Below are 24,871 nucleotides of genomic sequence, written 5' to 3' on the forward strand. Positions count from 1 at the left end.
GTGTTCCCCAAAACACAAGAATGGCTTTGGTTTGAAAGTCTATGGAGTTTTCTTATTTTACTGGCATTACTGACTAACACCAATACAGGTCAGACGTTTTATACTAACAAGAACCATGAACTCCCCCTCTACAAGCAGCTGATCTGGTGTAGCACACATGATAATCCCTGTGACTCTGAACTAGTCTGTTATCAATGCCAAGACAGAGAGACAATCTTTCACTGACAAAGGGGAGCTTGAATAGAAACTGGACTTATCAGATGCAAACAACATGGTACAGTCTTAAAAATGTTCTGGCATCTCAGGTCAAAGTTGGACGTGTCACAAGTCTCACAACAAAAAAGCAGCAAACAAGTGTTCGGTGAAGGAAAGAGCCCAGACGAAATTTCTGCATAGATTAATTAATTCATTCATTCATTTTATTTCTGCAGACACCTTTTGTGCAAAATAACCTTTTTTTTTTATTCTGCAGTTGTATGATATTATATGTTTTATTATGTAAAATAATAAATTCCATTATTTTACAAAGCAACGCATAGCGGCCTGTTCATTTTGTGCAGTGATGCCTCGGCCTCAGGACTCCAGTCACTCAGCTGCACCAGTATCTTTAACTTTCCTAGTCAATTGCTGCGTGACAGTCCTGTGTGCACGCACAGCCCTGCAGACTCATGCCCTCTTTGACAGGGCATTTACAGCCACCGAGTGTCACAAAAAGTGCACAGCATTTTGATTTTCAGCATTTCTTCAGGTTCGAGGTAACATGATTACTTTTATTTGCACTTTGAACAGAAAATGTACAAAAACGTTAATCTAGAGTAAACTTCTAGTTGTACATTAACAGTTTATTGAGCACCGCAGTAAGTCTAGCATGCACACAGATTCTCTCAACTAGTATCCACAACTGTGAAATCCAATTTTAGTAACATGAGAGAAACATGTCAGCAGATACAGCAACGTGGTGAGGACAGGTTCAGCAAAGCTTTCCCATGAACTCTGACCTGGTCTTCGCCATCTATAAAAAGCACTGGTTTCACCCTCCAAACCTCAACTAGCTGTGGTCAATGCCGGCTGGGAGCTTGGGGCTAGACAGGTCTAACCATGGCTGGGTAAAGAGCAGAGCCAGAACCCAGACTTCTCATGGCATTTAGCCATGTAGCCGATCTTATCATCTGCACAGTTGTACAGTTATTATAGCGAGTTTCTTCTTCTAGCACAGATTCTGTCTTGCCACCGTTTCAGACATGAAAAAAAGAAAGAAGAAAAAAAACTAACAAATAAACAAAAACAAATAAACAACAATCCAACCACAGAGCATCAATTCTTTTTTTTTTGGAGGCTCTTCCAGGAATCGGATTAGGTAACATGACTGTAACATGATTAAACCATCTGTGTGAGAGAACAACAATGAGTCCATCAGCCTATGTCAACAAGCCTCAGATTTGAGTTTAAGTCAAAAGGAAATTGGGGATCAGTTTGCTTTGGCCACGGATATATCAAAGGATATTGAAGGACCTCAGTGGTAGCTAAACAAAATTACACTGACTGCAAAACAAATAAACAAAAAAACAACAACAACAAAATGTTGCTGGTTCAAAGATGTTGTTGCACACACACACACACACCACCCACACACACACACACACACACACACACACGCTTTACTTTTTTGCAAACTGATCACAGTGAGTTTGTGCACCTGCATTAAAGCTGAAATGTGCACAGTCTTTCTGTCAAAGCTCATATTTAAGCCCCTTTGTGGGACCAAACCCAAATACATTTGGTTTAAGTTAAAGCTGGACCGCAGTGTTCAATCAGACCCAAATCATAATCATCAAAAAGGACCAAAAAAAAAGGTTCAGAGCTTTCATTAGCCAGAAACTGTCAGCAATGATTTCTTCACCCTGTGGGCCGGCAAATAACGACTCCAAAGACTTTATTGAATGTGCATTTTTACACAAACAATGCAGTGCAAATTTAAAAGTTACAAATATATACAGGGCGCACGTACTGTATACACACACATAAAGGACACATACACACACACACAGACTGTGGTTTTGGATAACGTCTTGAAAGCTAAATTAAATGCAGCTGACTCAAACAGCTGGAAACCATGCTACATGACATAATCTGAGGCACGCTTGCCAAGCTGTTTAACACGCACACACACACACATACAGGGAGAGAGAGAGCTCTCCATTACATAAACCAGTGATTTACAACACAAGTTATGAAGAAGAGTAACACCCATTTCTTGGACCATAAGACACCCCTTCCTTTTTTAATAACTCACTCACTCACTCACTCACTCACTCACACAGCATCATTCCTGCTAAAGGGCAAAACTAAAGACAGGAACTGGAGAGGTGCTTGGGTTACTGAGGTGGATTGAGACACCAAGACAATACCTCACCGTCGCAGCACTCAGTGTGGGGTGGAACTCAGCTATTTTAGTTAGTTTAAAACGTTATTCAACCACATGTCCAAGGTTTAAGTGCAATAACTCACATGAACCACTTAGAAATGTATCTATATTAGCCACAAAGATAAATCTCAAACACTTGACCCCAGAGCAGGCATGTGGTGTTGAATTCAGACACATACACAAATGCTTCAGGATGAAAAATCAGGGCCAGCGCGACTGCAAATCACTGAGCCTGAAGCAGCAATATTTTCTTCAGGAGCCCGGCACACAAAGTCCTTCCTCAAACAATGGGAACGGCCAAAAGATGAAGACCAAGCAAAGCCTGTAACGGGGATCCTGTTTTATTACTCTGTGAAAGAACTCTGGACAAATATTTGATTAGACATTTCAGGATTTATTTGAGGACCAAGTCCATCACTATGGCAGCGAGTGCCATGGGAGCAGCATGTGCCCACATCATAACATAGACAGAGCCGAATCTTAAGGCAGAATATTCAACATTGTAGTAAAAGTGTAGACCAATAACATGTAATGCTACACTTGAAACAACCGTTTACATTGTGTTTCATCAAGACTTTTCAAGCATGACGTGTAGAAAGTGTCCACACGACGCAGCATTAGGTGTCAACAAGTAATACTCCAAGATAGCTATATGTCTGCAATATACTTTTCAGCAGTAGGAAATATTAAACTATCCTCTGGTAATATTAATATATTATGTAATATAATATCAATACAGTATGTAATATACTTAAAAGTCTATAAAAATAGGCAACTATGTGTTAAACTAAGTAATAAAAGAAAATAGATATGAGGAGGTTACTTTGAGGAAGAAGCACCATGGGCGCAAGTGTCTGTGTCACCGATCTGGCAGACGAGATGAAAGTGACAGCAAATCAGGACTAGTTGAGAATCTATTTCAGCTGCACTTGCCGGGGAGAATAGTTTAATGACGTTGAGTAAGACAACTCAAACAGTGCTGTTTCTCTTTGACTATTAAACTGACACTGTGAAACTTTGTAAGCTAATTACAACTCGGTGCACATCTTTAATTTATTGCACTGCAGGATAAAGCGGTGATCTAATAGCGGAAAGATTCGGTGGAAATCTGACTGATTGGTGGAATCTTGATTCCAAAACAACTGGAGCACAATCAAGAGTCATCGTGGTCTCACATCTCCTTCATATTTCACTACCTAATCCAACAGAGAGTTACAGTCTGCTGTCAGATGCACTGCACAACAGATGGAAAATGTGGCAGAAATCTGTTATGCTGGAAGTAATCAGAGCAGATTTCTGTGTTTGATCTTGTATTGATGATGATAATGATGATGAAAAAGCTAACTTGATGTGCCAAATAACATTGAGGCGTGGAATGCAAAGGCTTGATTGAACAAATCACCTCGAGCCATAAAAAAAAAATCACCATAATACCGAGTAAGCAGCAATTGTGGGCAGCAAATTCAGAGATAGCAAACAAATAAGAGCATGAGGACAGACGTTTACAGTCAGTAAGTCAACCATGAAAGGGGGCCTTTCATAGAAACACCCAGAAAACAACAGCCAAAAATAGAAACAAGCAGTTTGTAACGGCTCCTTATCACGGCGTAGTCAATAGTAAACAGACACCCATGAAAAGAACTTCACTGTATCGCTCCTCCTTTCCCTCCGGGGGTAAAGAGCGGGATAGGATCCACTGGTCAAGGGGAAATATAGAAACACTGAACTTTAAACTCATTTTATACTCTTTTTCTAACAAGTAGAGAGCTAAACATGGGTCATGGTACTTTCTTATCATCTCGGGCCAGATGCAGAAGACCCAGCCCCCGATGCAAACTACAAGCACACAGGCTTACCCCCTGCTACCTACCCGCTGAGCATGCTGACACTTGAGAGGGCGGCACCTCTCTTCTGCACACAGAAAAGCCATCTGAGGCCTATTCACAGCTCCCAGCTCTATTCTTCTCCATAGTAAAAGAACTCCTCATCTAAAAAGGAGGGAAGAGGGCCTCTGTTTTTTTCATTTAACACGATGCAGCCAAAGCTTTAAAAAAACGCTTAAAAGTTTTTCACGCAGCCTGAACTTTAGTGCACAAGATACCAGCAAAGATTAAAACACAATCAGTGCTTGGAAACGTGTGTAAGTTTATCAGCGATTGATGAGCTTTTGCTTGGTACGCTCAGCGCCGGGAAATGTCACAAATGCACAGAAGCAACATGAGCAGATAGAGCTGTGAGACAGCAGCCCTGATGCTGGAGAACACTGTAGCCATTATGTCAACACAGAACACAGAGGATCAAACCATGCAAGCAAGCATTGCAAACAAACTGCAGTACAAACCTGCTGTACAGCCAACTGGAGTTAAACTGCTGCCTCTGAATCCTCCTCTTCACCAGACGGCCGTGATTCACCTGCACTGCAGCGAGTCCTCAGCCTCTACTGCCTCACTCTGTCTCTCTATAACACGCCTCTCCCATTGTGGCTGAATGCAGTCGAAAACTCTTGCTGCCCTCTTTCCCTCACGCTCCTCCTACAGTGTCTCCCGTTTTAAATTTTCTTTGGTGCTCTCTTCTCTCACCAAAGCAGGAGCTGCTGTGTTTTATCTGGTTCTGTGCAGAGAAAAACACTGATAGAAAACTACTTATCTGCTGCAGGAGCTGCAGAGGACTCGTCAGCATGCAGAGAGCAAGGGGAACTGTGAATTCACAGGGTGGTGATGGTGACGGGAGGGGACTGAAGAGGGGAGGGTGGTTTAAATTCATGAGTACTGACAGACAGACACACACACACACACACACACACACACACACACACACACACAGTGAGGCGACGGGGTCTTTTTCTTTTTCTCTCAGTGATATTTTGTGAAAAAGACCTTCAAAGATTTGTTTCCATTAATTTTGAAACTGCGAAAAAAGAAAAAAAAAAGCGATTCATGCCGTCTGTGTCTATTTTCTATTTTCCATTCGTTCCCTCTTCACATTTCTTCTTAGCTACACTAACCTTATCCACCTGTTTTTCAGGCCAAACTTTTAATTTAAATCTCTCCTCTCCTCACTTCTATTGTTGCTAAGTCCTTGACAAGGCACAAAAATGCCTCAGTTTCTTTCAGCTAAGTCTAAGTCTTACTTTCCCTCCACTCAAGAGTCCCTCCCTCCACTTTCCTCCTCCAAAAGACATCCAGCAGTTTTCCTCCTCACGTGTGAGTTTCCCTCCACCGAAACAAAAAGGTAGAGTGGTGCTGGTTTTGGTTATTTATTTGGTTTAGCTCACCTATACAATGAATTCATTCTTGTAAAGGATAAAGTAAAACAATAAATTGATTACAAATGACTTGATCCATACGTGTTACTTGTTAATTGACTAATCAGTGTAGTCATTCTTTTTAAAACTCTAGACATTCCCTAGTTTAAGACTTTTACATGGTAGCAGACAAAGTGTGTCCTCCAAAATGTCAAACCATTCCCCAGCTCAAAAACATACATAGAAGGCAAAATGTTGAAGAGCACTCATTGGTGGACATTGTGAGGACACAGATACTAAATATGTCTCGGTCAATGTGGTTTGGGCGATTTGTTAACTGACATGACATAAACAAAGACCGGAGGACCGAGATTAAATTAGCATGTGAAAAGCTCACGCAAAGTTCAAATGAAGGGCCATCCTCCTCCTCTTCTTCTCCTTCCTCCCATGTCTCCCAACAATATTTTCTGCATTAAGCGTGTGTGCTTTCACTTAAGTGAAACAAAGCCCGTGCTGCACATTAAAGGCTTTTATGGACATCATTTCATTAGTGGGTTTTTAACAGTAAGAGGGCTGGAAGACTTTCCAAGAGGTCTCGGATTTCTAAGAACTCTGTTAGGAAGAATTACAACGGGCACTGATGGTCATTTAACTTCCCTTGAGTGTAATTTAAAGTAAGTCAGTACGACAAACAAATCTCAAATGAAATTGTAATTGCCGCTTCCTTGAAAATCATTCCATTTCAAGGATAGGAACTTGACTTTACTGCTGACTAGCAAAGAAACAAGGCAGACAATAATTATAGGAAACAAGAATACATCACGGTGTCCAAAAGCAAGTCAACGCACTGCGTCTGAATCAATTCAGAATCAATTATTCAAGCTGGGAGACGGGGATTATGGGATGGGAGACGCAGTCCAGCCTAGCTACTGTATACCCAGCTGTCAATCTCAGAGTGGAAGGGATTCCCTGCTTACTCTGCTTGTCTGTGTGGTGAGTGTGGTTTTATTTTTTGCCAAACTACATCTAGGACATGAGGATCAATTCCTCATTAGGGCTGAATCTCCCACTCTGGAAACTTTCTAGCTGCGGTGGATTCAAGCTGCAGTGGAATAAACAGAATCCTCAGTGCTGTCGGAATAATGTGCAGCTGAGCGCCAGTGGCTCCCGTTTGCAGAAAAATCCCAAACCTGCAAACATCTCACTGACCTTCAGATAAAAACACCTCACACATTTATTCAATAAACAGCACATTACGCACATGAACTCCAGCATTCAGTCTGTGCATACTTGCCCCAGAAAAATCCTCGCCCCTGCTCTCCCACAGCATAGTTAGAGCTCGATGCCTGGTATAACATATTAAGTGAAATGTGCAAGGTACCAGCAGTCTCCACGGGTTAAAAAGGGATGCACGTCTTTATTATTTATGAGCAGGAGTGCCAGTCGCAACTTTCTACAATTTCAGGAGAGGGAAGTGGAAGAGGGAGTGGTGCACATTGCAGATGGTGTGTGCTTAGTGAAAGTTATTACGCACTCATGCATGTAGATAATGAAGTTGTACAAATATAACACAATTATCTCGTTATACAGAAGAAAGCTGTAAATCTACGCAGATTAATCCTCTGTGTATATCGTACATATCCCTGCATAATATTATGTGTTAGAAATCAACAAGTAGGTGTTTGCCTGTCAGGTTTAATTAATAGACACTGACATAAGATGGTGATTTACTGAATCTGCAGCTTGTTGTCGAAGTGTGTTCTCATGTACCTGTGATGCCATATTTATGATCCTGATCGTGTTCATTACGGTTGCTGAATATCACAGCACCTGCTGAACCTCTGACTCTCTGACACATTCAGAAAATTCCTTCCTTTCATACAATAACTTACAATATGTTGTGTTCCTTGATCAAGAACAAGAAGGTACACAGCCAGGGGACAGTACAAAAAGCCATAACCAGTCTTATTTTCTCTGGATGTGTTCTTTTGAAACCGAAATAAATGTGACAAAATATCTAATTAACTGCATTTTCTCTGCCTAGTAAATGAATCCTATTCTGTGCCCTGCAACCATTAGAGGATAACGAAGCAGCATAACTGCTGATGCAAGCCACTGAAAAACCCAGAAGAAGTGCTGGGATCCACCTGCAGGAGCCTGCAGAGGGCTGCTGGCTATTGTTCAGCAAAGAAAGCAAAGTATGCATGTGGCACAGAGTGACACTGATGCAGTATCTTGTACATGTCAAGCAGTAATGGTGATTTTGTACAGATCTAGCAGAAGGAATTTGTGGCAGCCGCAGAAAAAGTATTGAATGATAATTTGGAGTTGTATGCAGATATATTTAATACCCTGCAAGGTTTACAGAGTTTCATATTTCATAGCATTAGATGTCGACAAACCTATAATATATAATATTTTATGAATAATTTATGAGCATGCTGCACGTCAGTGTCGTAATTTGTAATAACAAAACCTGACAAAATGGCCCCAAGCACTCGGCTTTATTAATCACCCAGATGTATTTTTTCCTTGTTTATTCACTGAATTCGGACGACTCGTGTCCTGAGGCGACTTCTCCTCAGTATTGGGTTGTGGTGGCTCTGGGGATGCTGGGTGGGGGCTTTCCTAAATTCTGCATGTGCACTGTAATACCATGTGACAGAGATAAACATGGTGCTTCAGCTAATGGGTCTATGTCTGACACAAGGTCAGGAGGTGCTCATTAACGTCAAGAAGCACACTGCGGCCAGGACTCGGGAGATGTTTACAGGGTTAAATTTAATTTAATAATACAGCTTTTTAAAAGAGTTTTAACACTGACTTTACATCAGCTGAACACTTCTTGCATATTTCCAAAGAAAACATGTTGGTGGCTTCATAACAATGATGTGAGGTTTAGTAAGAACATAAGATTTTTCTAACTACAACAGGCCATAAAAATAGGAAAATTCAGTCTAATCTCCCAGAGCGGTCCATGGAGAGCAGTTAAAACATGAAGTAAATCTCACACAATTGTTGGGCTGTGAAGGGCCCTCGCTGACAGGAGGCTGGGGCTTTAAGTCTCCTTGACTCCAGTGGAGACAGCGAGCGAGAGATCCAGACAAACACAGCTCGCTGCCAAGCATCGTTACTCACTCCGCTCCACAGCACATTTCCACTGCGGCCTGCCAGATTCAAAAACGATCATATTAGATAAAAACTATCTCCTTAAAAAATCTCTCCAGCAGAGAAAATAAAATTCATTTGGGATGACCCATTGGAAATGAAAGAGTTCGGATGTTTTCAGATGTTTTTTTTGTACATTCAGAGTAAATACTCTTTGAATCACTGAGTGGCTCCATTGTGAATATCGAGTTTTAATGGGCTCTGTCACTATCAAGTAAAATGTGTGGTTTTGGATGAACCAAGTCAGTCAAATAAACCAGAATGATGACAGCTATAATGACACAGCAGTAATAAAGTTGTCTGAGAAGAACTGGGTCCTGGAGAAGACAACAAATTATTTGTTTGTTTTTCCCTGCATGAGTTCCAGCTGTGAGACATTCATCATTTAGGAAGAGTGCGACCATTTAAGAGTCAAATGAAAACTGCTTTTAAAGAGAGATCAATCATGTGGTCATGAATCATGGGGTGCTTGTAATTTTATGGTATTCTGTGGCATCATCATTTGTAAAGTCCCTGTATGTTTTAAAAAGAGCTCTGTCTATTTTGGAAAAGGCAATGTAAAAAAATCTAATGGTAACAAATGGCTATAAAAGGTGTGTGAATAATTCAGAACAAAGTTTGGACCAGTATTTTAGGGTGGATTTGTCCTTTAAGACTGCCCTGACCACTGTCAGGTCATGTCAGACAGAGTGCTGAGATCTAACACTCCCTCTTCTCATCCCCGCTCTCTTCTAGTGTCATGAGGAGGCTCTAATGAATCGGCCTCTTGAGCCAGGCAGAACTGTGCACAGGCTTTGACATTGCCAAAGTGTGTGTGTGTGTGTGTGTGTGTGTGTTGTGGCCAGTTTCCCAGCCTCCCAGAACACAAAGCTGTCGTTTGTGGCCTCTGACAACTATAAAAGCCCCACAGGCCACCAGAGCTGAAAGCGAATGTGTGACGATGTTCAGCATTTGTGTCATACTCTATAGAAGTGTATGTTTATGAGGAAAGAAATCAGCAAATGTGCAGTCTATTCACGTTTCTTCATATTTATATGCATTTTTATATGTCAAGCTGTGGTCACATACACCCATTTCACAGGGATGCGGGGAACGACTGCAAGACCAGACAAACAAACTAAACCACGAAATGATGGCACGCAAACAGACGGCCATAAGCCTACAGATACATGACTGCTTTAACAACTACAAAAATATAGCAACTAATCATTTCAAATATATCAGTAAAATACAAACCAAATGCAAATACATGCACAAGCAGACGTACATGCACACAAACCAAACTCCTCTGGCTGCTGCTTGATGACTCACAGCAGAGGCAGATGTTATTTATCAGGGGAACACCCTTTCTAATTAAAACAGTTGCTAACAACAAATCAGTGTGTGTCTGTCTTTGGAAAGACCTGTTTTGATTAATATCAATACATATGGTCACCGCAAATCTGTGTGTGTGTGTGTGTGTGTGTGTGTGTGTGTGTGTGAGGCCTACAGAAAAAGCTGTCAATTGTTTCTCATATTGACTGAACTGTATAAAACAAACTGAAATTTAAATCGTTAATGAATTTGACTGAAGCAAGATTAACAAGAATAAACTTGTAATATGCTGAGTCCCTGTTATGCTGAAGGGCTGGGTTGAACATCGTTATGCTATTATCTCCCTGAAAGGCAAAGAACTGTACAATTTTTTAATCACTTCTACCTTCTATAAAACCTCGATGTCTTCGGGTGGATTCCTGTACTTGTCTTATGTTACTGGATCACTGCTGCTAAAACTACCTACACACTTTTCAACCAAAAGACTTGTGTATAGGGATTAAAGTGCTGCACACTGCTAATGAAATAAAGGAAAGAAACATTCAAATTGCACTGACCCTAAATGAGCACTATTGTGAACATGTGTGTGAATTGTTCTACAGAGGCAATAATGTGGGCGGCTGCCGTGTGTGGTTTGAACTAACAGAGAGAACGATAAGAGCAGCTGTGATGCCATCCAGATGACCTGAGAGCAGACGGCAGCCAGTCAGAGTCCGTGCCAAGTTAAACCAGGGTCTTAAGTCACAGAGCTGATTAACTGCACCAAACATGGGACAGTTACAGTTTGTAGGGTTCGACTGTGAAGCGGCAAGTTTTAGTCTCCAGATCAGGGCAGTAATGGACTCAGGACTCAAGTTCTCTGCTGCCTCCATCAGTAGACCCGACTACTCAGAGGACAGTAATGTTCAGCCACCAGACCAGAGGAAAGTTTCAACTTTAGCTTTTTTAGTCACTAAATAGTTTAGCAGTCATGTGGTTTTATACATCACTGTTCTCTTGCTTTGTTTTTTGCCAGGTTCTCCTTCTCTTCTCTAACACCATGAAACTCCTTAGAGTTTTCTTACGTGTTGCCTGACCATGAGGACACCTACACAACTTAATGGAAAATGTTCAGTCTCTTACTTTCAACATCTCTCATGAACAGGAGTCACATTAAACTGACTTACCAGAAGAGTCAGCGAGAGAGAAAGTAAAAGAGAAAGAGAAAGAGAAAACGTAATATTTTCTATATTACCTAATATGTGCAATGTGAAAGGGGTTAATCATGCTGACAATTATATTAGTTCGCCTCACATTTACACACCTTAAGGTCAAAGCTTTTGTTTAATGGCCGACTCTCATTAGGGATTTTTGCAGCTACAGCAGCTGTTTTCTGTAAAAAGGTGCTAATAAAACCACAGTACACTACCTGCTCAACACCTACAATAGGGCACATACTCGGGTACGGGTCCATTTCTAGTCATAGCTAGTTGTGCCAACACGATAGGCCTCTTTCAAAAGTCATATCTGTCACTCAGCTTTGTCTTGTCATCGTTCAGTTTAAAGTGTTCACACATTCACTGCAGTGAGTGGGAGGGATGTCAGGTGCCCAAGTTGAGATTTAGCCTGTGTATTTCCACATTTCAATACTGCAAATGTGCTCCAGTTATTACAGATATCTTACACTTAGATAAAAAAGCCAAATATCTATCAGCCCAACACTGAATGACTGATAGCTGGTTAACAGGGTGGATCATTTAGCAGCTGAAGAGCCAATCATGTCCCTCAGGAGTTCAGGCAAAACACTGAGCTAAAGTAAGATTGAATGTTAGAGACATTTGTCAGGGTGAGTTAATTCTAACCCCACATTAACACTAATGTTGTCTATGTCTAGTAGGGAAGATTTGAAGAATGAGGAAAGGCAGAAGGATTGGCTGGATTCTAATAATATAAACTGTCAACATGTCACAAAAGCCAAGATACCTAATTCAGTTGTTTGGTGTGCATTACTTCTATCTGTGCAGGACAAACTCAATTGTATAAAGCACTAGGAAACCCATTAAGGGATTACACTGACAGCTGTTAATCCACTATCTATTGTGGAGTCATTTATAAATGGAAGAACAGGAGCACAGCCAGAACACTAAGACTATAAATGGCAAACATGTCAAATGTGTCGGCCCCAATGGGAATCCTGTGTGTGACCGAGTCCTTGATGACTGCTGCAGTGAATCAACTGTGACAACTTTAAAGTGAAGATTAAGTTTGAAAAACTGAAGGCGCCCAAACAAAATCGTTACCGTTTGTTACTCGAAATTTGTCTCACACATTCACAGACTTTCAATGAAGCATCGTGCACGTTTGAGCTCAGATCAGCTGTTAAAATTATAGAAAATGCTCAGAAATCTTTGACTCTTTCAGCGTCACCTCTACACGGCTGCTACTGCATTCTAGTGCTTTGTACTGATGAAACGTACTCTACTGTACTGATACATCTCGGTGTATTGGAAAGATATGCAAAGTACTGTAACAAAATCCCGAACATACTGTGTGTGATAACATTCAACATACTGATCTAAATATACCCCTTAAAACAGCTTTATCTACTAGCATGTGTTGCGGCAGTAATCACCGACAGTCTTGAACACATCTGAAGCTCTTGACAGCTAAATCTGTGGACAGTTCAAACAGCCTCACGCAGGGTTAAAATATCCAGATATGATGACGACTGTCGCCTAACTCTGACTGCAGCTGTATTCTGAGTGGTATTTGACACGTCAGCGAGCAGAGCAGCATTGTTTTCCCCCCTGACCTCGCAAGCCCCAGACCTGGGAGATCTCTCAAACTGGGACTGAGAGACTAACTGCATGTGACAGACAAAGAGGGAGAGTGGGAAGGTAAGATAAGACTGGGACATGGGACAGGACGGGCAAAGAGACACACACAGAGGATTGGGAGCAGCGGTGTTTCTTCAATGGATTTTTGTGTTTTTTATAAAACAATTGATATATAATCAATGGCTCAAGTTGTAAACACACAAATAAAACAGAAAAACATAACTGTCCAATCAGTGTTTTGGTCTGAATAATAGTATCTTATTTTAGTATAGTATTAAGTTTTCATGGGTTTTTCTCATCAACTATTCGATTATTTTTTTAAACTGTTTAGTACGTGACTGTAACTGCGGTAAATGTCCAAATAGCCAAAAATCTTTAATATGGTGTTACCAAAAAAAAACCCATCTCAGACTGTCACACTATATTTGCCTTAATAAATGACTGAAATTATTTATTATTATTAATTCATTCATTCATTCATTATCAGGTATCAGGCTAAAGACGATCAAACCCAGATGGGCATTAAAAAGAGAAACAAGAAAGACATAAAAAACAGAGAGAATAGGGAAGCAAAACACATTATAACGCTGTTAAATACACAGTTGTCCTCTGACATCTTGGCTTGAACAGGTTTCAAGTTAATTTGTATAAAACAGGGAAAGCACCATTCCCCAAAATAGGGAAACAAAGCAGAGTCTGTGAAGCCGCGTGCAGCAAAAGCTATTTCATTTTGAAATCCTGAAGGGCTGGCCATGAATTAAGCAGGTGTTCGCTCCCGTAAAAATCCTGGGATAGTGGAGGAAATACATTATTTGATAAAAGTCAGTGACCCAGTGAGTGTGTGTAGTGATTCATAACTGAATGTACACAGAAAGAGAAATGCCCCCATCACGGTTTGTAAGCTCATCACAGGCCAAAGCTGTGTCATTTATTATAACTATTACTCCTTACATTTTACCTTCTGTGTCCTTTAGAGAAACAAAAAGGAGGGCAGAGACGTTTGGGCAACAGACCAAACTCTCCACTTTCCATTTGAGACTTTTTCCCCCCATTTTATTCCCATCAACTGTAGGTGTTACAGTGTAAAATAATACTCATAACAGAGCCGTGCTGTTGATGCACTCCACAGGTGTTTTAAAAGCTTGAGTGGGAGCTGAAATGGGACACATTGACGTAAATGTCCTTACCTCTCAGGGGACTGCTTGAGTTAATGATGTCTCGCCAACTAGGACAGAAACAGACATAAACACATTTTTAATTTCTACACCACAGGTAGACACTAGAACAATGGTGGGGAGACATCTGTAGTAATTAAGGAGACACATTCATCGACTTAATTATAATTTACTCATTGTTAATATTTGAATCTGTAATATCAGGGTCCAAAAGCACAAATGAAAAGTGATAATGTCCTACAGAATAAAACCTTTTCATTACTTCTACAAACCTGTATGCTCAACATACCTTCAGATGAAAAAGCCAAATCAGAAAGGAGTGATACATTTCAGCATTTAAACACCTGTTATATTTCTTTTTTATCTGATTCATTGAATTTATGTTACTTTTACAACCCACTGTTTTGATGTTGTTTTATACATTGGAAACAAATGATACCCTAACCGCCCTATTTTGAGTTAGAGCAGACCTTGTGACTAAATTCCTTCCTCTTCCATGAATCATTTCAGATACTGTAGACCCTGTAGGGGACAAACACACACGTTGTTCAAGAGTTTCATTTATTTTCATTATGGTCTCTATTACAGGGACCTCTACATGTGGCTCAGTTATTAAACTAATCATGTGCATTTGTGCTGGTGAATTCCTGCGTCGACCCTCAGCAGTTTCCAGAGTAAGCTGTGTCTGCAAACTGGACCGGCAGCTACACTGTGCAGCAGGCGGGGAGTCGGTTTGCCATTGATAGCCATCTATGTTATCTGCACAAACACCAACTATGTCAACAACAGGAAGCACAGCTCACCATAGGAGAAAACAGGGGCTATTGATAGCATGTGAAATGTGTTATTGCTGGTGGTGGTACGCCTGAATGCCATTATAATGATAACTGGTTACTGGGATTTTTGGGATTGACCTAAAATAACACAACTATTCCAAAACATTGTCCAAATGATGGACCTGTGGAAAGGACATTAAAAGTAGGGGGTTGCTCATTCAGAACTAAAACATGCTCTCAAATAATGTTTGAAATGTAAAGCGTTAATAGTAACCACACTCGAAGGTGGAGTGAAAGGCGAGCATCCTTTAGGAGCGAAGGGACACAATATCGTAAACATGAAGGGATAATGCTGAACATTTTCCTCATGTTCCTCATCTATGTGTCAGCGCAGAGCTGGACTACATATCACTGCTGAGATCTCAGCTCCCTTATCTGTGCATCACATGATCTATTCAGACCTGCAGTATACAAGACACGATCAAGTTCACACCTGGCATCAGCTTCAAAGTCTCAATTTCAGATGTGTCTCAATTGAACACTTGGAAGGAATGAACTGTCATCACGAGGTTCGATGTCTGGTTCCCTGGCTCCTGCTGTCATATTCCCTGCTCCCTGCCATATTTGTAAAAAGACACTGAATCCTAAAAGTGACTCCACCAACTCCCCAACCCTCTAACTAACCAGGGTCTTATCACTCTTTAAAGTTGCCTTACAATCCCACATCAGCCGAAGCCACAGGTAAGGCCAGGACTTTACCTGCAGCCAGGACATAAAGATTGGGTGCACCACAACAACTGGAACTACAAGACTGAACTGTGTTTCAAGTCATTGACCGAGCCAGTCGCTGCACTTGACATACTAATCATTTTACTTAAGTCAAAATGCAGAGAGACAAGGAAAACAACACACTTACATAACAGCCTTTTCTGCTGACCACTGTGGTGGCCTCAGTGATTTAGTGGATGCGAGTGTCCAGCCACACAGCATAGTCCCTTCGGCCGCATTATGTAAGATTCAGATAATTTGAAAGAGTTGTTTTAACTAATTATTGCTTTAGCCGTGTTAGGAGAGGTGAAGCCACTTCTAGTTGCCAGAATGTACCTCAGAGATTCAAGATTTGCCCTGAAGTGTCCCCTGAAGTACGACTTTATTTTTAAACAAGATGGTGACAAGATGAGAGTCGACGTTGCTTGCTGTCTTGTTAGTTTTGCCACAGTTACACAACGATCCCACCATCTCATTAATCTGATTCTGTCAGATGGGTTTAGGGAGATGCAGTTTAATTTGATCTGTAGGAAGAACAGTAAGTAAATAAGTGTAAAAATGTTTATTTTCACCATTAAAACTAATGACAGACAAGACAGGGCGGCACTCATTCTGCAGAAAACATCAGCAGACCATGTTTTGTAAAAATGCTAGTGTGAAAATCAACACACTTATCAAATGTAAATACACATGAACACGACATCACCCCTTCATGATGGGTTAATAATGCCAACGGCATGCTATCTGTTAACATAAGAGTGAACTTGTGTGAGTGAAACATGCACGTTTATATGGACTGAACTATTATCCAATTTCAGTGAGTGAGTATTCACTCTTCATTAAATCTTCTTGAGTTGAGACTTGCTGGCTGATATTTTTAATATTCTAAATTAAACTGGATGCCGCCTGGCCGAGGAGCAGCAGGCAGAAAGACTGCAGATTTATTTATTTATTTTTAACTTTGTCTGTGATGCAGTTCACTATAAAAGCTCCATAATCTGACTACATTACTCACATGTTCCCATTCCAATAACTAAGCAATGCTGAAAATGACTAGAAAGGTGTGTTCAGAATGAATTTGACTATACTACAGTGGAGACTGGAGGTTTTGGATTTACCCAATTCTGCGTTCCGGCTGCCAAATCATCAGATTACCTGCACAGCTGATGGAAACCCCAGGTGTGAGGTGAATACGCAAGATGTTATCCTGCAGTAATTTCACCTCAGGGAAAAGCGGTCAGGAGACAGCCAGGTCACCATTACTAAAGCAGGATAAACACAGCTGCTCAGGTCTAGAGCACCGTGCACATCACACACACACCTGCATTCACACAACAGCAAGTGCAAATATGTAGGCACCAATATCTAATTGAAGAGGCACTGTAATCCAGTTTAATGCAACAATTTAAACAACATTCATTGAGCAAGTGTGACACAGCACAACTTGGGCTGCTGAATTCAACTGTATTACAGTGTATTTATTATAAGTTGTGCCTGTTCCTGCAGCTCCTCAAATGAATAAAATGGGAAATTAGATGTTGTGGAATCTGTGGCCTCAGAGATCCAGTTCAATCATCACTGTGATGTCTGTACAAAATACAAATGTTTACAAAATGTTTAATAGGTACCATAAATAGAACCTACTACCTACTCTGCAATAGTTCCTTCTCTTTAACCCACTTTAAACTCACAACTCTAAAACTTCCTTGTGTCTTATTGTCTTTCTTCCTGTGCTTTGTCCTAATAATACAGTTACAATTACAGGCTTAAACCCACCTGTTCTTTATATTTAATCCCCAACACAAAAATTACCAGCGTTCACTTCACACTTCATGCCATTTTACAAGGGAACCACACCCATAAATACACACAGAAAGCCATTTCAAGCACTGCAGACCACATCCAGATAACTTTCCACTGTACATCAGTTGGCTATTTTCACACACAGCTTAGGAGAGATTGTTATGCTGATGAAAATTAGCAATGACATATTCACATAAACCCACTAAAGATAAATATTGAAAACACTGAATCCTTTAATGACTAGAATCATCAGCACAGAGCTGTAGTTTCTTTAACTTTTTAATGGTAGGGATATCCTGTTGGTCTTTCAGAGACACACACATACACCGACACACTAACAACTCCAGACCCACCCAGATCTCAGCCCAGCAGGAACCTCTCCATGCCAGACCAACTACACAATAATCCAATTTGGACTGTTCAAAGAAAAACATAACCACACAGGCCATAGAGAAGCGCGGGGCTCATGCAGAAAGACGATACTGTAACTGAGCTCGACCCCTGCAGCAGCTAATGTTATGTTGGACTACACCTTAACGTAAGTAAGTCTGAACAATTAGCACTAATGTGAAACTGTAAATGCACTAGAAGATGTTTGTGACATAAAGCAATTTATTTATTTATAAAATGATTTTATTGATCATTTGCCATCTAATAATTTACATTAAAACGCAAGAGGTGGTCCAGTACCTCTGAGTAAAATGTTAATTGTTGTCTATTGCTCTGGTGAGATGACAGTCTCCTGCTGCTCTTTCTCTCACACTGATCTTTGTGCAGTCCTGGCAGTCTGCCACTTTCTACAAAGCCTTTCTGAAGAGATCACCCAGACAGCTGTAGTAACAGGAAGAGAGCCTCGCTGAAGAATGAGTTCAGGCAAAGTACATATCACAACTTGCCAGAATAAAGTCCCATTAAACACTCCGCTTTGTTTTCATTTGTTTTTATTAATAATAACAACTCAAAAATGTGATACACTAATCCAAAACACCGCTCTTCTGGGGAGGTCAGAAGTGAGGCTCAGGCGTACAGCCGCGCCTCCGGAGCTGATACAGATTCAGTTGATCATTGTAAAAATCATTTATAATCGTGTAAAGCCACTAAAACAACATGTGTCAGGTGAAGAGCGTCTGCCAAGTTCACATTCAACTTTTTGTCAAAAGGAAAATGCCAGCTGCTTTTGCTCAGTCATATTACTTAATGCAAGGCGTAATTTTAGTAGCCTAACTTTAAACTGCTTTTCGTTTTGGTCAATCCAAATAACCAAGTACGTCCATTGCTGGTTTTGATTGACTTAATGTGTCTTTAAACATCTGCCACTGGCATCCAACCCACAAACTGGCAAATCTGAGGCAGGTCGGTACCGGGAAACTTTGAGCTTCCAGCTGCAGGAATCATAAATGTGATTGTATAAAAAGAACAGAGCAAATAAAACTAAGAAATTAACTTTGGTACTAACATTTATCACTCTGTTGTAGTGAATTAGTTTAGACCAGCCTGAGATCCTACTGCAGTTATGCTACATTTCTAGGTTTGCCAATAAAAACAAGTTACCACAGCAGAAGAACAGTGTATGTCTGAATACAGTTAGCTACTAGAATCACTTAACAGACTTCTGAAGGTCCTTTTGGGAATATTTTGGACCCACAGACATGTTTGTTTCACATTGACTGACATATATTTCCTGGAGACTTACTTAACTTAAAACTAACCGCAAACAAAGTAATCACTCTAAAATTCAATAATTCACATGGTTCGTCTCCAGCGTGGGGGCTGTTCAGTCCCAGAATGGTGAGCACACAAACACGCACACACCTAATTGTCATTTTTTCCCCTTATTGTCACGACTCAGAGGCCATGAAACAGAATTTTCCAAACGTCAGAGTAACAGTGACGTCATCTTCAGGATGCATCACTGCAGTCTTTACCCACAAGATGAATGACATCATTTATCTGAGCTGCAAGCAATTGTTCTTAAAACACCAAATTGTATGAACTACACAGAAACCAGTTATGTGGGGATATCACATGGCCTTGTGCTATGGCCTGTATTTGTCTAACTTCCGTCTCTAAGAGTATCAGTGACCATCCTATAAGAACAGTACAAAAGATGCGACCTATTCAGCGATTTCCTTTGCTGAGGTAAAGGAAATACAGCCTCCTCACACGCTTCCCATCCTGCAACAAGAGAACAAGACATGTGACAGGTCACCACGCACATCTGATAGGGTATCTCTCCCTGGCTCAGACCAGATACATCCTCAGTGGAAACTCTGTGAGCCTGTGTATGTGTGTGAGTGTGAGCAGTCATCCATTGGTGGGGCTAAGTGACAAGGCAGTATCTGTCATGAGTCTGTCATTATGTCGCTTTTAGCATAAACAGATCACAAATTCTAAAATTTTCATAAAACACTGAAGAAACAACTGTCTGCAGATTACTTCTATCAGTAGGCTTTGTTTCAAAATAAAAGCCCTCAAACAAAAATGTTCAACAATATATCCAACTAATTCAAATATAACATAGCTGTAGTGAATAAGAAGTCAGTAATTTCTATTATAAAGGTGTTGTATATATTTACATTAATATTCTGAATCCATATTTACTCACTTCTACCAGAATCAATCCATCCAAGTGAACATTTGTGCCAGAAGAAATTAAATCTGTTCCTGAGATATTTCAGGAAATAGATGTTTGCCAAATGCCAAATTTGAAGACATTTCCTGAAAGTGTTCCCAGTGGCGACTGTCTGTGACGAGTCTGTTGGGGCCCTAGGCAAGAAGATGACATGGAGGCCCTCCAACTGGCGTTCCTCACCACACTTTGTTATAAATAATCTGATACCAACAAAACAATTGACTGTAACCTGGTTACTTGAGTAAACACGCTAACTGATATTGTGAAGTTAAAAACATTTCATTTGAGAATATACCACTTAGGAATGGGCATTTACGGCTAAATTGAAATTCAATATTTGCTGGGAACTGCAGTAGTCAAAAAATCTTCGATACCCCACCAATATTCACACATTTTCTCTGCCTATTCTGATTTTACCTGTAAGACTTATCTGTTATCTACACGGGTGGAAAGTACATCCACCAGGTTTTCAGCTGCATGCTGTGCTGGCATTGCTTTAGAATACTGTATTTTCCAGTTGTTTATATAATGGCAGGTGACATTAGCGCTGTCCATGCATCCCTGGTCAAACACTATTTTAAAAAGACTGTGCAGATCAAATGCTTTATCATCATATCATGTATCCTGTCATGCCGTGACCGTTTGTATTTGACTCTGTTGCATACTGGCCTAAGGGAAAACCATAAGGGAAAACAGTGGCTTTTTGTTTTAAATACAAAATCATATTGAATGTTTGAAACTCATTGCCCATCCCTCTTACCAATATATCCCGATTGGCCTCGACCCTAAGCAGTTGACTCTGGGCATTCCTCAAATATTGTCTTCAAGGAAATGATACCAATGATAATAACATGCAGGACAATCCACCTCCGCGCTTCTGTAACAGAATGGTTGTGTTGTCATCTGAATGCACGAGATGTAATGCAACGTTGCTCGTTAAGTAACTGAAACTTGTAACAGACAAGGAACACTGGGTGTGACAGGACACAATCTGCTATTTCACAATCAGCTTGTTTACTTCTGCCCAGCGTCAGCAGAAAATAAGGACGGAGCTGGAGAGGATGAGTGACAGCCAGAGGGAGGTGAGACAGATGGAGGGTCTCGGTGGTGCACCTATGCTGCAGCACTATGAGCAGGCACATAAATGTTTGAAGAATTTCATCGGTTTAAGTGTCAGAGAACACGTTTAGAGTTGTTATAATCTCAATGCTGTTTCAGGCACTTCCATCCTTTTGCAATAAAATCTATTTTGAAGTTTTAAATCCTAGCGTCAAGTGTGCGAAGAGCGCTTTTTTAGTGTACATACAAATGGGCAGGAAGTCAACTCAAACAAATCAACAAAGAGAACTCTCTTGGCTGCACATCAAATTGTTATCACTCTAAACACACAAACACTTACATTTATGTACTGTGCAAGCAAACAAACACGCCACTGTCACATACGCAGGCTGTTCAGCGATGCCGAGGTGACTACTGAGCAGGATGCAGCATGCGTCACTAATGACATGTGTCGGGCCCCCAGCATAGGAGAAGCTCAGCGGCATCAACAACAACTCAGTGTGAAGACACAGTGCTCGTTCAGATACAGTAGAGCTCTGTCTTGCAGAAACATTGACCTGAATACAAGTCTGAGGTGAGGTCACAGCTGTGGATATCACTTCAAATCACATAGGACATTAAAAGATGGCTCAGAGGTTAAACACAGTGTAGAGTTTTGCAATATTTACAATATGGATCAGATCAATTAAAAAGTATAGCACATATACTCCTTAAAAGTCATATTATATGGTTATGAAAAATGTGACCTGACAAAAAAGGTCCTAAAGGTTGATGTTAACATGTGTTTGCTATTTGGCTGGTAAAGAAATTTCCAGGTTTCAGTCTAACAAATTAGCTTCTATCATGCCAGATTTTCCATATATATGGATATATATACACACAAGACACAAGAGATCTCTGGGACACAGAGGAGAACAAGCGCCACAGTAATGACTGTGTGGGATGTCACATTTCATAAGACAAAAACAACAGCAACCACTCAGATTATATGTCATGTAAATGTCAGCACAGTTCTGTCGGCATTCAGTTTCATGTCACGTCTTACTACACCACACGTCCAAATAAAACTCACTAAGTTAGTTAGAAACCATGACTAAGGACAACAAACCATTGCCAAAACAAAGCATTAAGACCACACTGCAGTGCTGACACAGCGTTTCAGTTCAGCAGCGTCGTGAATGAGAGTCATGCCTTAGTACACAAGTTGTTGACCCAGTTAGAGACGGACGCAGCACAGCACATACATACACTAACACCAGGATTCAGCAGACAGCTAAGTTCAGCGCTGCCAAGTGTGATTTGTCATTAGGTGTGTGACGATAATATAACAGTGACTGTGTGTCTGGTCTGTATCTGTGTTTGTGTGTTTGTGTAGACAAAGAGGAACCAAGGCAAGGGTGTGTCATCTTAAAAAGCGGTAAATGCAGGTGTAGGACCAGAGAGGCAATAAAGCGTGTCCCACTGGCACAGAAGGTCAGGTACAGAGTGATATGTCGTTTTCTTTTCTTACAGTGATGAAACAAAGAAGTGAAAGTCACCATCAGAGCTTGATGCCAAGATTCAGAGCTGGAACTGTGCACACTTGTGAGAACGTATTGAAGAGTTTGATCGGGAAAGCAGATTTTGATGTGGAGCAATTTTCGAGCACACTCAGAAATTGTGCCAGTGTATTCTATCCAGATCTCTAAACTGCAACAGGACCAACACTCACAGAGAAGAGATCCATAGAAGCTACTCACGTGGACACACACACACACACACACTAGCTATAAATTAATCTCACATGAACCATGAACACACTGTGAACAATGGATTCCCTTTGGCTAAAAAATACAAACCCCAGGGGCAAAACTGTGAAGGCTTGAATTTTTACCGTAAATATGCAGAATGATAGGGAGCTTAATGAGTAGATTTGGTGGCCTGGAAGATTTCTAATCCAATCTCCATATGAATAAAAACCCCTCAGGGGAAAAGTGAAGGGGAAGTGCTCCCTCCTTGCACAACAAACAGTGGCTGCATACTCACATTCGTTATTGGCAAATAGCAATAATGAGTCAGTGCCATTCTGTGCTCACAATGGTAGTGTTTTACTGGTCAAATCAACTATTAAGACTCATTTATCAATAATCGTAACCAGATAGCTGTATTTCACGACATGACAGAACTGTTGATTTTCAGCTCACATATGCTCAGCGTCACAAACTCAACGACTGGCTAATGATGGTGTATTCAGATAAGACACAATATACTCAGTCTCAGAGTGATTAAAGGTCTGATTGTCTGGTGGCCTCGGCATTCCTGCGTCTGCTCCGTCTGAACTTTCATGATCTCAAATGCATGACACTCGGAGAGACAGTTTAATAAGGTGATGACCACAGGGATCAAAAGAGCTGCTGTCTGCCTCAAAAGCTCATTTAGCCCAAAACTTGGCATCTCCCCTTCTCCCATGGTCAGAGGCTGACCCCGTTGCCATGGTTACCTCACTAATATCTATGCAAAAGTCTTTTCCCTGCATGAGAAGACCTACTGCTGACCAGGCCCCCCCTCACACACACACACACACACACACACACACACACACACACACACAGAGAAAAGCCTGTGTAAACAGAAACCTAATGCAAAATAGACACGCGTGCACCTATCAGCACGCAGTGCAAACACGTTCGAGTGATGCCGCATAGATGCATGTACAGACAAACACGTTGTTGGATGGAAGTCAGCTGTGCTCCATGACAGGCCGGAGGCTTTCAGGAATTCATCCGCTCACAAGTGTATAATAAAGTTATTCTAACCCCACCCCGCTGGGACCTCTGTCTCTGGCAACCAAGCAACTCTGGAATCTAAACACTTAGCCCACAGATGTATCACATCAAACAGCATCGTCACCCACAATAGCATGAAACAAGAGCCCCGTCCAGCTCCGCCTGACTCCTACAGTCAGAGCGATCACAGCATTATAATCAACACACTGACGCCGCAGCTCAGTTGGAGCTGCAGTTTGTTTGCCACAAACTGGCGGCTATAGCTACCGATCTGTTGTGCTTAAAATTAATATCATTTCTAATTTCATGTTAACACGTGGATGACAAGACAAGCCTTTAAAACTTGAATTTACTTTTGAGGACCAATTTGGGGAATATGCTAAGTGAGTTTCTCATGTCATGTAAATGATAACGTGACTGATGTGTATCTTCTCATTTAACAATCAACAGGAAGGTGAACATCTCCAACCGTCCTTTTAATTCACTCTGTTCTATAGTTGTGTAATAATATGGTAAATCAAATGTTACCCTTTTATTATGCTCTGCTTGGGAGTAACCTGCACGTACACACAGGCTCAAACCCTCAGCCAGAGAGGATCACCCCGTCCAACTGAGCAGGTCTCAACCCCGTCTGACCAAACCCAGAGCTGCAGGCTGAAACGAGCCAAATGAATGACAGATGAAGTCAAAGCCCGGAGAGAGACGAGAAAATCCACGCAAACCAAATGAAGCCTGCTTACGCGCAAACACACACATCCTGTAAAAAAAAAAAAAAAAAAAAAAGGAAAAGCACTGGAGTCCAAGTCTCGATCAATTTGCCGAGTGCAAGGAGAGTGGAGCCACATGTTTTTGATAAGTCCTCTAGCAGATCATGGTGAGGTAATGATGAAGTCATCTCTGTCCTCTGGACAGGTTCAAATTCGCTG

At 41.0% G+C, this 24,871-nt stretch overlaps 1 protein-coding gene across 3 annotated transcripts in view; it reads right to left on the reverse strand.

Annotated features, from left to right (window-relative positions):
* The window catches only part of add3a (adducin 3 (gamma) a), a 76,093-nt gene that overhangs the window by 49,086 nt on the left and 2,136 nt on the right, over nt 1-24,871 (reverse strand). The window contains exons 1-2 of one of the 3 annotated variants that reach the window (XM_026359172.1): nt 20,882-21,009; nt 14,155-14,192 (exon numbers count right to left, since the gene is read on the reverse strand). The gene's annotated coding sequence lies outside the window, so the exon portion shown is untranslated. Of the gene's footprint in view, nt 1-4,766; nt 4,896-14,154; nt 14,193-20,881; nt 21,010-24,871 lie in introns of those variants that run through there. The other 2 variants (XM_026359174.1, XM_026359173.1) reach the window with 2 other exon arrangements.

The sequence above is a fragment of the Anabas testudineus genome, chromosome 1 (assembly GCF_900324465.2).
Source record: "Anabas testudineus chromosome 1, fAnaTes1.2, whole genome shotgun sequence".
Lineage (NCBI taxonomy): Eukaryota > Metazoa > Chordata > Actinopteri > Anabantiformes > Anabantidae > Anabas > Anabas testudineus.